The sequence below is a fragment of the Lepus europaeus genome, chromosome 6, assembly GCF_033115175.1.
Source record: "Lepus europaeus isolate LE1 chromosome 6, mLepTim1.pri, whole genome shotgun sequence".
In the NCBI taxonomy this organism is placed as follows: domain Eukaryota; kingdom Metazoa; phylum Chordata; class Mammalia; order Lagomorpha; family Leporidae; genus Lepus; species Lepus europaeus.
Window position 1 is genome coordinate 96,569,302 of NC_084832.1, and position 13,246 is coordinate 96,582,547.

At 42.8% G+C, this 13,246-nt stretch overlaps 1 pseudogene; it reads left to right on the forward strand.

Annotated features, from left to right (window-relative positions):
- Nucleotides 1-13,246, forward strand: part of LOC133762149 (protein FAM186A-like) — a 105,594-nt pseudogene that overhangs the window by 15,547 nt on the left and 76,801 nt on the right.

The following is a 13,246-nucleotide window of genomic DNA, read 5'->3' on the forward strand; positions in this document are numbered from 1 at the left end:
ATAGCAGTAAATGCATGATAGCCATGATTGTACTCCTGAATACAATTTATTTAGTAGTTACCAGATGTTATAAAGCTATATGGTTATGCTTATCTATTTGTAAGCACAAAATAATGTTTTTCCTCTCTTCAAGATGTTATTTTGTCTGACATAACTGCATTTGATGTTGAAGAACACTACCATTGGATAGTACAAATGGAGATGTTTCCAGAAACACTGAGAGCCATTGAGAACAATGTCAATATACTATGTAGCATCAGCACCACTTTATTTAACGATAGGAAGACACAGAAGAAAAAAACAGGTAATTGTGTTTTGTGACTTTGCTAATGGAGTTTTCTTTTCTTTTTTTTCTCAAAATGCAGCTTGGTGGAAGTATCATTTATAGACCATAAAACTCAACATGTTAAATGATTCTCAGTACCTTTCAAGAGCTCTGAGATCCAATCAGAGGGCTCCAACACAGGCCCATGTTCCACCCACTATTGACAGTGAGAAATTGAATTCCCCCACACTATGACTGTTATCTACTTCTCCCTTTAATTCCATCAGTCTTTGTGTGTTTGGGGGCTTGGCTGTGTGCTGTATGTTTATAATCATTACAGCTTGCTGATGTATTGACCCTTGCTGTCTCTAGAACCAGTGTTGCTGTGCTGGTATCTGTTTTGTCGGATAGTGTATAATCTTCAGCTCCCACATATTCAAAGTGTTTCTTTTTTCTATCACTTCTGCTCTCTTTGTGTCTTTGAATCCAGGGTGTATCACCTGTAGTTGGATCTTGTGGTGCCAGCACACTGGGTTCTAACCCCAGTTGGGGTGCTGTATTCTGTCCTGGTTGCCCCTCTTCCAGGCCAGCTCTCTGCTGTGGCCCAGGAGTGCAGTGGAAGATGGCCCAAAGTGCTTGGGCCCTGCACTCCATGGGAGACCAGGAGAAGCTCCTGGCTCGTGCCTTTGGATCAGCACGGTGTGCTGGCCACAGCGCGCTGGCTGCAGTGGCCATTGGAGGGTGAACCAACAGCAAAGGAAGACCTTTCTCTCTGTCTCTCTCACTGTCCACTCTACCTATCCAAAAAAAAAAAAAAAAAAAGGTTGAAAAGGGAGACAGGAACCCAAAAGAGAAAACTGAAAACTTCAAGCATAGCCAAACTCAGGGAAAGTTGGATTTGCATTCTATCTAATTCCAAAGTTCAATTAAAAGTGAGTTAATGATGTCACAACTGAGATCATCTACTTACCTCTGGAAGCAATTCTGGGTGATTGTAAGAAAAGATGATTCTAAAACCAAAACTTGTAGAGCTACAGTTTTCTCTCTGTTTTTCTTTTTTCAAAGATTTACTTATTTGAAAGGTAGAGTGACAGAGAAAAAAGGAGACACAGAGAAAAAGATCTTCCATCTACTGGTTCACTTCCCAGTTGGCTGGGCCAGGGTGAAGTCTGAAGCTTGGAACTCCATCTAGTTTATCCCCATGTGGGTGACAGAGGCTGGGAACTCAGGCCCTCCCCCACTATCCTCGTAGGCACATTAGCAGGGAGATGAATCAGAAGCAGGGCATCTGGGACTCCAGTGAGCACTCCAACATGGGATGACAGGGTCATAAGTTGTGGATTAATCTGGTGTGGCATAAGGCCAGGGTCATAGCTAAAGTTTTCTGACTAATCTTCAACGGACAGTTACCTGTCCATTTGGTCTAAATTAATTAGGCTTAAACATAGAGCACAGCACAAAAGAAGCAATGTGATCTCATTGTTTTGTTTTACATTTTTTTCCTTCTAATATCTAGAGGTACTCTATGGAAAACATGGAAAGACAGATTTATAAAGCGACCTGCAACAGCCCTTGCACTAAGACCAGATCAAATGATCTCTGATCAATTTACAACCAACACCAAGGTTTTGGAAATTCAATGTATGTTACAAGAACTTATAGGTTCTTAAATGTTCAACAAAATGGAAAACACTGCAATCAAATATATCTCAGCAACTATATTAAATCTTTCTAAAGCCTTGAGTGCCGTGTGTGAACAAATCAATGTTTCTAACATTGTAAGTGACAGCATGTTTTTTGAAAAGTATGAAACAGAAAAAGAGCTCTCCAGAAGGATGATTTGTGACCTTAGCGAGCAAAACGAGCTGCTGCAACAAAAATTGCAGGAGAAAGAAGAATATACGTCAATATCCACATTCAGGACCAATATCAAGGCTGGGGACATAGCAGACAGTATGGACAATATTTTAGCCAAGAAATTGGAAAATACTAAAACAAAAAAGATCAAATCCTCTGACATAAAGTGGGGCTCTTCACTTTTACTTAAAGCCCCAGCTGTACTGACCCCAGACTTGCCGGGACAACAATATCATCCACCTGAAGACCATCAGCAAATGGGTCCTGGGACTTTGGATGGTACTGCTGAATTGAAAATACTGGGGCCAGTGAAACAGCAAGAGGAGAAGAAAGAGGAGAAGCTGAGCCAGGACCTGAAGATAGAGAGACAGCTGGAGCTGAACACAAACGCCACTCCTCCCTTCACCGAGTACTCACAACCTGGAGCTCCTCCCGTTTACCCACAGCCCCACCCAAAATACAAAAGTCTCACTCCCCTGAAAACCCAGGCCCTGATGACCACTCTGACCCCCCAGCAGGCCCAGGCCCTGGTTACCACTCTGACCACCCAGCAGGCAGAGGCCCTGATGACCACTCTGATCCCCCAGCAGGCCCAGGCCCTGGGTACCATTCTGACCACCCAGCAGGCAGAGGCCCTGGGGAAAACACTAACCTCCCAGGAGGCCCAGGCCCTGAGTACCACTCTGACCACCCAGCAGGCTGAGGCCCTGGGGAAAACACTAACCTCCCAGGAGACCCAGGCCCTGGGTACCACTCTGACCACCCAGCAGGCTGAGGCCCTGGGGAAAACACTAACCTCCCAGGAGACCCAGGCCCTGGGAACCACTCTGACCACCCAGCAGGCCCAGGCCCTGGAGAAAACACTAACCTCCCAGGAGCCCCAGACCCTGGGTACCACTCTGACCACCCAGCAGGCCCAGGCCTTGGAGAAAACACTAACCTCCCAGGAGGTCCAGGCCCTGGAGACCACTTTGGCTCTCCAGCGGGCACAGGCTCTGGGAACCACTCTGGCCCTCCAGCAGGCCCAGGCCCTGGGAACCACTCTGGCCCCTCACAACACCCAGACTCAGGGGGCCCCCCTTACCCCTGACAAGGCCCTTCCTACTCCAGGGCAGCCCCTTGAGCTGGAGGTTTTGAGGCCTAAGCAGGACTTTCCTCAAACTGTCCAGCCACCTCCAGCAATGAAGGCCCCGCTCACTCCCAGGTGGCCTATTAAATCTGGAACATCTACTGCTACACAGTGCTCCATGGTCCTCTCTCCTGGCCAGTCCTTGGCTCCTGGGCCATCTTCCTTCCCTGGAGAGCTCTTGGAGTCTGGACCCTCCTCTGCACAGCCTCCGGCACACCAGCCTCCTGTCTCCACTGGGCAGCCCCCCACCCTCCAGGCACCTTCTGCCCTTGCACAACATCTGGCACCACTGACCCTTCCTGGAGAAACTTCTCGATCACGAATCGCTCCCAGCTCTGTGCATCCCTCCACATCACGGACCCCCTCAGCTGCTGGAATGCCCCAGAATAGTATACCCTCTTCTGGGAGGAAGAAAGGACTGGTAAGAATTGCTTCTCAGAAATTTGTCCAACCCAGTCCTCCAGGTAGGAAGAGAGATCTCACTCCATTCATTGCCAGCAAGCCTTCTGCAGAAACCCAAACACCTCAGGATTCTTCACCCATGGAGCTTCAATCCCATCTCGTCAGCGACAGCATACCAATATCAGGCATCACTTACACCGATGAGGGGACCCTGCACCCTTTGCAGAAGCCTAAAATATCACTGCCTTCTCATGCTCCTCAACTGTCACCAGCATCAGGGTCCCTTTCACTAATGAGGGGGTCCTGCACTCTCGACAGAGGTCGAGAATGGCCCTGCCTCCCACCACTCCTCAACTGTCCCCACCGACACAGGTCCCTTTCACTAATGAGGAAATGCTGCACACTTGGCAGAAGCCTAGAACATCACTGCCTTCTGCCACTCCTCAGCCTTCTAGGACATCACCGAAACCTCTTTCTCAGTGGGCCTTGAAATCCCAATACCCCTCTCTAGATAAACCATGCTTCATGAAGCCAGTTTCAGACATCAACAAAGACAAATTGATGGTGCCCCCTTCCTCTCCTGAAGAGCTTGAAGGGAGGATGTATTTTGTTGACATGGAGGCTCAGAGGAAGAACCTGATGTTATTAAATCAGGTCTCAAAAACTAATGGACTCCCTTCCCAGCTCCACACAACAGCTAGGAATCTCATCATCGAGACCCTTCACACAGACCAGGTTCGGCTAGGATATCTGTTCCACAAGTACACTACCTACAGGCTGATCCAGCGCTCCAGGTAGATAATTCTCCAATGATCTAGCTAATCTATGCCCAGCTTTTTCCTGAACAGTCCTGATATCAAATATCCTCCCTCCTTGCCCTAGAAGTATATTCATGTTTGTCAGATTGTATATTGTGAAAGAACCTTTTATTGAAGATATGTAGGATGGAAGCCTGTTTAAGACAGCAAAAGGAGACATTTTTAAGAGAATAAGAAATTGCAAATAACAAGATCCACTTCATTCTTTCATATCTCAAGCAAAGATGCTAAGGCATGTTTTGTGAATCATGGTTGAGTTCCAAAAGATCAACTTCTAAAGGTCAGGGATGCCTGCTGGTCACTCTGAGTTTCTTTCATCTTCAATTCACCAGAAGATGTAGGATTTTTATTTCTCTTTTAAAAATAATGTCTAATTACATTCATTTTTAAAATTCATTTGTGAGACAGAGAGGGGAAGAGAGACAGTGAGAAAGAGAGAGAGGAGAGAGGAGAGAGGAGAGGGAGAGGGAGAGGGAGAGGGAGAGAGAGAGAGAGAGAGGGAGAGAGAGAGAGAGAATACTTCCATCTCCTGGTTTACTCCCCAAATGCCCGCATGGGGCAGAAATAGATCAGGGCCAAAGCTCAGAGCTAAGAATAGTCTCCTCAAATTGGCAGAGACCCAACTTGCATCATCACTGCTGCCTTCCAGGGTCTGCATTAACAGGAACCTGAAATCAGGAAGCAGAGTAGGTATCAAACCCTGACACTTTGATATGGAAGTGGGCATCCTAGCCACTAGCTTAATGGGTGACTTTAACTGGCTACACTAAATCAACTACCCCAGTTGATGCACGATCTTTAATAACGGAGATGGACACTGATGTATGGCCTATCAGGTAAGACAACCTGTTAGCATACTTATGTCCTATATCAGAGTAATTGTGTTGAATCCCTGGATCCAGCTCCCCATCCTGATTCCAGATTCCTCCTAATGCAGATCCAGGGAGGCAGAGGGACGGCCAAGTGACTGGGTTCCTGTCAACCACATGGGAGCCCTGGTTGAGTTCCTGGCTCACAGTTCAGCACACCGACCACCCCCTTAGTGTGGTGGATATTTGAGGGAGTAACCAGCAAATGGGAGTTCCTGTCTGTCTCCCTTTTTCTGCTTTGAAATAAGTATTTTTAAAAAGAGAAGTTAACTTTTTAACAAATTGTTCATTTTACCTACTTGAAAGGCAGAGAGACAGAGTGAGAGAGAGAGAGAGAGAGAGAGAGAGAGAATCTCCCACCCACCCAGTGATTTACTCCCCCAAATACCTTCAACAGTTGGGCTGGGCCAAGCTGGAGCCAGGAGCCAGGAACTCAATTCACATTTCCCATGTGGGTGGTAGGAACCCAACCACTTGAGCCATCACCTCTGCCTCCTAGGGTGTGCATCAGCAGGAAGCTGCACTGGGCGCAGGAAGCAGGCATGGAACCCAAGAACTCCAACACATGATAGCGAGCTTCCTAAGTGTCACCTGAACCACTGTGTCAAATGTCCATCCCAATGAACAGATGTTTAAAAAGACTAGCATGGAGCATAACACTTTTTGTTCATTGCCAATACAACAGATCAAATGTGGAATCTCATTGTTTTAGTTTGTATTGCCTTGTTGTGGGTGAGGCTAAGTATCCTTCATAGACATCAGAGCCATCTGCATTTCATTTCCTGTGAATATCCTATTCAAATACTTTGCCCATTTTTCAATTGTTGTGGCAGATTCATTCTGAGAGGAGGAGCATGGTGATGGCAAGAGGCACAGAGTCACCACACTGACCCCAGGAGTTAGGTGAAAGCAGGCCAGAGGTGAGCAGCCCACAGACGCATTTATTTTAGTTGGTACAGCAGCTTAAATAGCCAAGGCAGCCAATCCGGTCAAGGGGCAGTTTATGCCCTAACCAATCACAGCCTGTTGCCATGCATACTCTGTTGCCATGTGGTTTCCAAAGCCATCCATCACAGCCTGTTGCCAGGCAGGCCCTGTTGCCAGGTGGTTTCCCAGCCTGTTTCCATGTGGTCTCTGTATGCGGCTGTGCCTGTCTTAGGTTGTCCCCCAGGGAACCTTACTCGTCATTGACTAACCAGTGCTCAAAATGGGAGACCACAGGAGTGCCTGCTCAGATGTGGGTAGGAATGAGGAACAATTGTAATCAGGAATGGCATGACCGCATACAGGCTGTGGGCCATTTGAGTGGCTGACTGGAGCTAGTGGGGTATAAAACAGTAGTGAATGTGGCTATGGGCAGTTTTTCAGGGTAGGATGATAGGGCAGGTGCTAAGTTTGACTAACTTCCACTTAGTCATAGTGGAGATTCTCTCCTCCCTTCAGAGAAAGGTGAGAATGACCTTCTTTGGTGGCCTGTTCTTTCTACTGGGATCTTACTTGCAGAGATCTTTCACTTAGGTCATTTTTTTGCCACTATGTCTTGGCTTTCCATGACTGAAATACTCTCACAGGCTTTTTAGCCAGATTCGAATAACTTAAGGGCTGATTATGAGGCCAGAGTGCTCTTTAGGACATCTGCCATTCTATGAGTCTGCTGTGTATCCCGCTTCCCTATGTTGGATCATTCTCTCATTTTAATTCTATCAGTTAGTATTAGCAGACACTAGTCTTGTTTATGTGATCCCTTTGACACTTAATCCTATCATTATGACCAATTACAAACTGAAACTGATCACTTGGACTAGTGAGACGGTATTGGTACATGCCATCTTGATCGGATTTAATTGAAATCCCCTGGCATGTTTCTAACTACCACTAGGAGTAAGTCCGATTGAGTATGTGCTGAACTGTACATCTCCTCTCTCTCTTATTCCCACTCTAATATTTAACTGGGATCACTTTTCAGTTAAATTTAAACACCTAAGAAAAATTGTGCGTAAATTAAAGAGTTCAACCAATGGTATTAAGTAGTACAAAAAATACTAAAAGGAATAAAGTAGCAAGTTGTTCCTCGACAGTCAGGACAAGGGCTGATCAAGTCATTGTTTCTCATAGTGTCTACTTCACTTTAACAGGTTTCCTTTTAGTTGCACAGTTAGTTGTCACTGATCAGGGAGAACACAAGATATTTGTCCCTTTGGGACTGGCTTATTTCACTCAGCATAATGTTTTCCAGATTCCTCCATTTAGTTGCAAATGACCAGATTTCATTGTTTTTTTTTTAAACTGCTGTATAATATCCTACAGAGTACACATCTCATAATTTCTTTATCCAGTCTTCTGTTGATGGGCATTTAGGTTGATTCCAGGTCTTAGCTATTGTGAAGTGAGCTGCAATAAACATTGAAATGCAGACAGCTCTTTTATTTGCCAATTTAATTTCCTTTGGGTAAATTCCAAGGAGTGGGATGGCTGGGTTGAATGGTAGGGTTATGTTTAGGTTTCTGAGGAATCTCCAAACTGAATTCCATAGTGGCTTTACCAGTATACATTCCCATCAGCAGTGGGTTAGTGTCCCTTTTCCCCCCTCATCCTCGCCAGCATCTATTGTCAGTTGATTTCTGTATGTAAGCCATTCTAACTGGGGTGAGGTGAAACCACATTGTGGCTTTGATTTCTGTTTCCCTGATGCCTAGTAGTCCTGAACATTTTTTCATGTGTCTGTTGGCCATTGGGATTTCCTCTTTTTTTTTAATTAAACTTTTATTTAATGAATATAAATTTCCAAAGTACAGCTTATGGGTTGGGTTACAATGGCTTTCCCCTCCCAAAACTTCCCTCCCACCCACAACCCTCCCCTTTCCCGCTCCCTCTCCCCTTCCAATCACATCATGATTCATTTTCAATTCTCTTTATATACAGAAGATCAGTTTAGTATATATTAGGTAAAGATTTCAACAGTTTGCCCCCATATAGCAACACAAAGTGAAAAAAAATACTGTTGGAGTACTAGTTATAGCATTAAATAACAGTGTACAGCACATTAAAGACAGAGATCCTACATAATATTTTTTTTAAAAAATTAATTTTCTATGCCATTTCCAATTTAACACCAGGTTTTTTTTTTTCATTTCCAATTATCTTTATATACAGAAGATCGATTCAGTATATAATTAGTAAAGATCTCATCTGTTTATACCCACACAGAAACACAAAGTGTAAAAATACTGTTTCAGTACTAGTTATAGCATCACTGCACTTTATACAACACATTAAGGACAGATCTCACATGGGATGTAAGTACACAGTGACTCCTGTTGCTGACTTAACAATATGACACTCCTGTTCATGGCGTCAGTAATCTCCCTAGGCTCTAGTCATGAGTTGCCAGGGCTATGGAAGCCTTTAGAGTTCGCTGACTTTGATCTTATTCCGATAGGGTCATAGTCAAAGTGGAAGTTCTCTCCTCCCTTCAGAGAAAGGTACCTCCTTCTTTGATGGCCCTGTTCTTTCCACTGGGATCTCACTAACAGAGATCTTTCATTTAGGTCTTTTTTTTTCCATGGTATCTTGGCTTTCCATGCCTACAATACTCTCATGGGCTCTTCAGCCAGATCCGAATGCCTTAAGGGCTGATTCTGAGGCCAGAGTGTTGTTTAGGACGTCTGCCATTCTATGAGTCTGCTGCGTATCCCACTTCCCATGTTGGATCGTTCTCTCCCTTTTTGATTCTATCAGTTAGTATTAGCAGACACTAGTTTTGTTTGTGTGATCCCTTTGATTCTTAGACCTATCAGAGCCATCAATTGTGAACTGAAATTGATCACTTGGACTAGTGAGATGACATTGGTACATGCCACCTTGATGGGATTGTATTGGAATCCCCTGTCACATTTCTAACTCCATCATTTGGGCAAGTCTGATTGTGCATGTCCCAAATTGTACATCTCCTCCCTCTCTTTTTCCACTCTTAAATTTAACAGGGATCACCTTTCAGTTAAAATTTAAACACCTAAGAATAATTGTGTGTTAATTACAGAGTTCAACCACTAGTACTAGAACAACAACAACAACAACAACAACAACAAATACTAAAAAGGATAAAGTATTACATTGTACATCTAGAGTCAGGACAAGAGCTGATCAGGTCATTGTTTCTTATAGTGTCCATTTCACTTCAACAGGTTTCCCCTTTGGTGCTCAGTTGTTGCCAATCAGGGAAAACAAATGATATTTGTCTCTTTGGGACTGGCTTAATTCACTCAGCATGATGTTTTCCAGATTGCTCCATCTTGTTGCGAATGACCGGGTTTCGTTGTTTCTTACTGCTCTATAGTATTCTATGGAGTACATGTCCCATATTTCTTTATCCAGTCTACTGTTGATGGGCATTTGGGTTGGTTCCAGGTCTTAGCTATTGTGAATTGAGCTGCAATAAACATTAATGTGCAGATGGCTTTTTTATTTGCCAAATTAATTTCCTTTAGGTAAATTCCAAGGAGTGGGATGGCTGGGTTACATGGTAGGGTTATGTTCAGGTTTCTGAGGAATCTCCAGACTGACTTCCATAGTGGCTTAACCAGTTTGCATTCCCACCAACAGTGGGTTAGTGTCCCTTTTCCCCCAATCCTCTGCAGCATCTATTGTTGGTAGATTTCTGAATGTGATCCATTCTAATCGGGGTGAGGTGAAACCTCATTGTGGTTTTGATTTGCATTTCTCTGATTGCTAGTGATCTTGAACATTTTTTGATGTGTCTGTTGGCCATTTGGATTTCCTCTTTCGAAAAATGTCTATTGAGGTCCTTGGCCCATCTCTTAAGTGGGTTGTTTGTTCTGTTGTTGTGGATTTTCTTGATTTCTTTGTAGATTCTGGTTATCAACCCTTTATCTGTAGTATAGTTTGCAAATATTTTTTCCCATTCTGTCGGTTGCCTCTTCACTTTCCTGACTGTTTCTTTTGAAGTACAGAAACTTCTCAATTTGATGCAATCCCAAATGTTAATTTTGGTTTTGACTGCCTGTGCTCCTGGGGTCTTTTCCAAGAAGTCTTTGGCAGTACCTATATCTTGCAGGGTTTCTCCAATGCTCTCTAATAATTTGATGGTTTCAGGTCATAGATTTAAGTCTTTAATCCATGTTGAGTGAATTTTTGTGTAAGGTGAAAGGTAGGGGTCTTGCTTCAGGCTTCTGCACGTGGAAATCCAATTTTCCCAGCACCATTTATTGAATAGACTGTCCTTATTCCAGGGATTGGTTTTGGATCTTTGAACAAATATAAGTTGGCTGTAGATGTTTGGGTTGATTTCTGGTGTTTCTATTCTGTTCCACTGGTCTATCCATCTGTTTCTGTACCAGTACCATGCTGTTTTGATAACAACTGCCCTGTAGTATGTCCTGAAATCTGGTATTGTGATGCCTCCAACTTTGTTTTTGTTGTACAAGATTGCTTTGGCTATTTGAGGTCTTCTGTGTCTCCATATGAATTTCAGCATCATTTTTTCCAGATCTGAGAAGAAGGTCTTCGGTATCTTGATTGGTATTGCATTGAATGTATAAATTGCTTTTGGAAGAGTGGACATTTTGATGATACTGATTCTTCAAATCCATGAGCATGGAAGATTTCTCCATTTTTTGGTATCCTCTTCTATTTCTTTCTTTAAGGTTTTGTAGTTTTCATCGTAGAGATCTTTAACTGGATTAATCTCATTTCTTAGCTGCTATAAACATCATGGTACAGGTAACTCTTTCATATGCTGATTTCCCTTGGGTAAATACCCATATAGCAGACCTATTTTCAGCTTTTTGAGGAATCTCCATACTGTCTTTCACAACAGTTGTACTAGCTTGAATTACCACCAGCTGCAGATTAGGGCACCTTTTCCCCAACATTCTCACTAGCATTTATTGTTTGCTGATTTCTCTATGAGAGCCATTCCAACTTGGGTGAAGGTGAAACCTCATTGTGGTTTTGATTTTCATTTCCTTATGTCTAGTGATTCTGAGCATTTTTTTTCCATGTGTCTGTTGGCCATTTGATTTCCTCTTTTTTTAAAGATTTTTTCTATTTATTTGAAAGACAGAATTACAGAGAGAGGTAGAGACAGAGAGAGAGGTCTTCCATCCGTTGGTTCACTCCCCAGATGGCCACAAGGGCTGGAGCTGAGCTGATCTGAAGCCAGGAACCAGGAGCTTCCTCCTGGTCTCCCACATGGGTGCAGGGGGCCCAAGGACTTGGGCCATCTTCTACTGCTTTCCCAGGCCATAGCAGAGAGCTGGATTGGAAGAGGAGCAGCCCGGACTAGAACTGGCGCCCATATGGGATGCCAGCGCTTCAGGCTGGGTGTTAACCCACTGCACCACAGCACTAGCCCCTGATTTTCCTCTTTTGAAAAATGCCTGTTCAAGTCTTTTGCCCATAGTTCTTAACTGGAGTGTTTGCTTATTTGTTATTGTTGAGCTTCTAGAGTTATTTATAGATTCTGGATAGTAATTATTTATCAGATGCATAGCTTGTAAATATTTTCTCCCATTCTGTTGGTGGCCTCTTCACTTTGTTAAGTGTTTCCTTTGCAGTACAGAATCTTCTAGGCTTGACATAATGCCATTTGAGTATTTTTGCTTTGATTGCCTGTGCTTTTGGGGTCTTTTCCAAGAAGTCTTTGTGTATGTCAATGTCCTATAGAGTTTCCTCAGTGTTCTCCTCTAGTAATTTGAAGGTATCAGTTGTAGATTTAGGTTTTTGGCCCATTTTGAGTTGATTTTTGTCTAAGGTGTAAGGTAGAGTCCTCATTCCACATGCTTCAACATGTGGAGAACTAATTTTCCCAACACCTTTTTTTGAAGAGGCTATCCTTTCACCAGGGATTGATTTAGCTTCCTTGTGAAAGTTTACTTGGTTGTAGATGTGTGGATTGATTCCTGGGGTCTCTATTTTCTTCCATTGGTCTACACATGTTTTTGTGTCATTACCAGGCTGTTTTGATTATATCCACCCTATAGAATGTCCTGTAATCAGGTATTGAAATGCTTCTGGCTTTGTTTTTGTTCTTTGTAATTGCTTTAGCTATTAATGGTTTCAATATGAATTGTAGCATCATTGATGACACTGGTACTTTGATTCGGGTCACACTGAATCTATCAATTGCTTTCTGTAGTATGGACATTTTGATGATACTGAATCTTGTACTCCTTGAACATGGAAGATTTTTTCCTTTTTTTTTTTTGGTGTCTTCTTCTATTTCTTTCTTTAATGGTTTGTAATTGTCATTGTAGAAATCTTTCACCTCTTTGGTTAAATTTGTTCCATAGCATTTAAATTATTTTGTAGGTATTGTAAATGGGGCTCATTTCCCAAGTTCTTTCTTAGCCACGGAATTCCAAACAGCATACATGTCTGTGTATGAAAAAGCTATTGACTTTTGTATGTTAATTTTATATCCTGCAACTTTATCAGACTCTCTTATGAGCTTCCATATGTTCTTCATGGAGATATTTGGTTCCTTTATATATAGAATCATGTCATCTGCCAACAGGGGGTTACTTTGACTTCTCCCTTTCCAATTTGTGTCCCTTTGATTTCTTTTCCTTGATTAATGGCTCTGGCTAAAACTTCCAGGACTTTGAAAGAATGAGATAAACCTTTTGGTTCTCCCAGGACTGAGAATTGATATTATTAAAATGAATTATCTCTAAACATTTATTAATAATCAAATACCTAACTTTGAAGTGAAATTAAATATTTACAAGTAGTGAGATATTATTTCACCATGGAAAAAATTCGGGGAGTGGATCTCAAATGTCTATGTACTATATGTACTATAAGTACTGTAAATTGAAACAGGTGGTGGGCAAAAGAGCCTTCTTGGAAAATTTTAAATATTAATACATTTAAGTATTAAGTGATC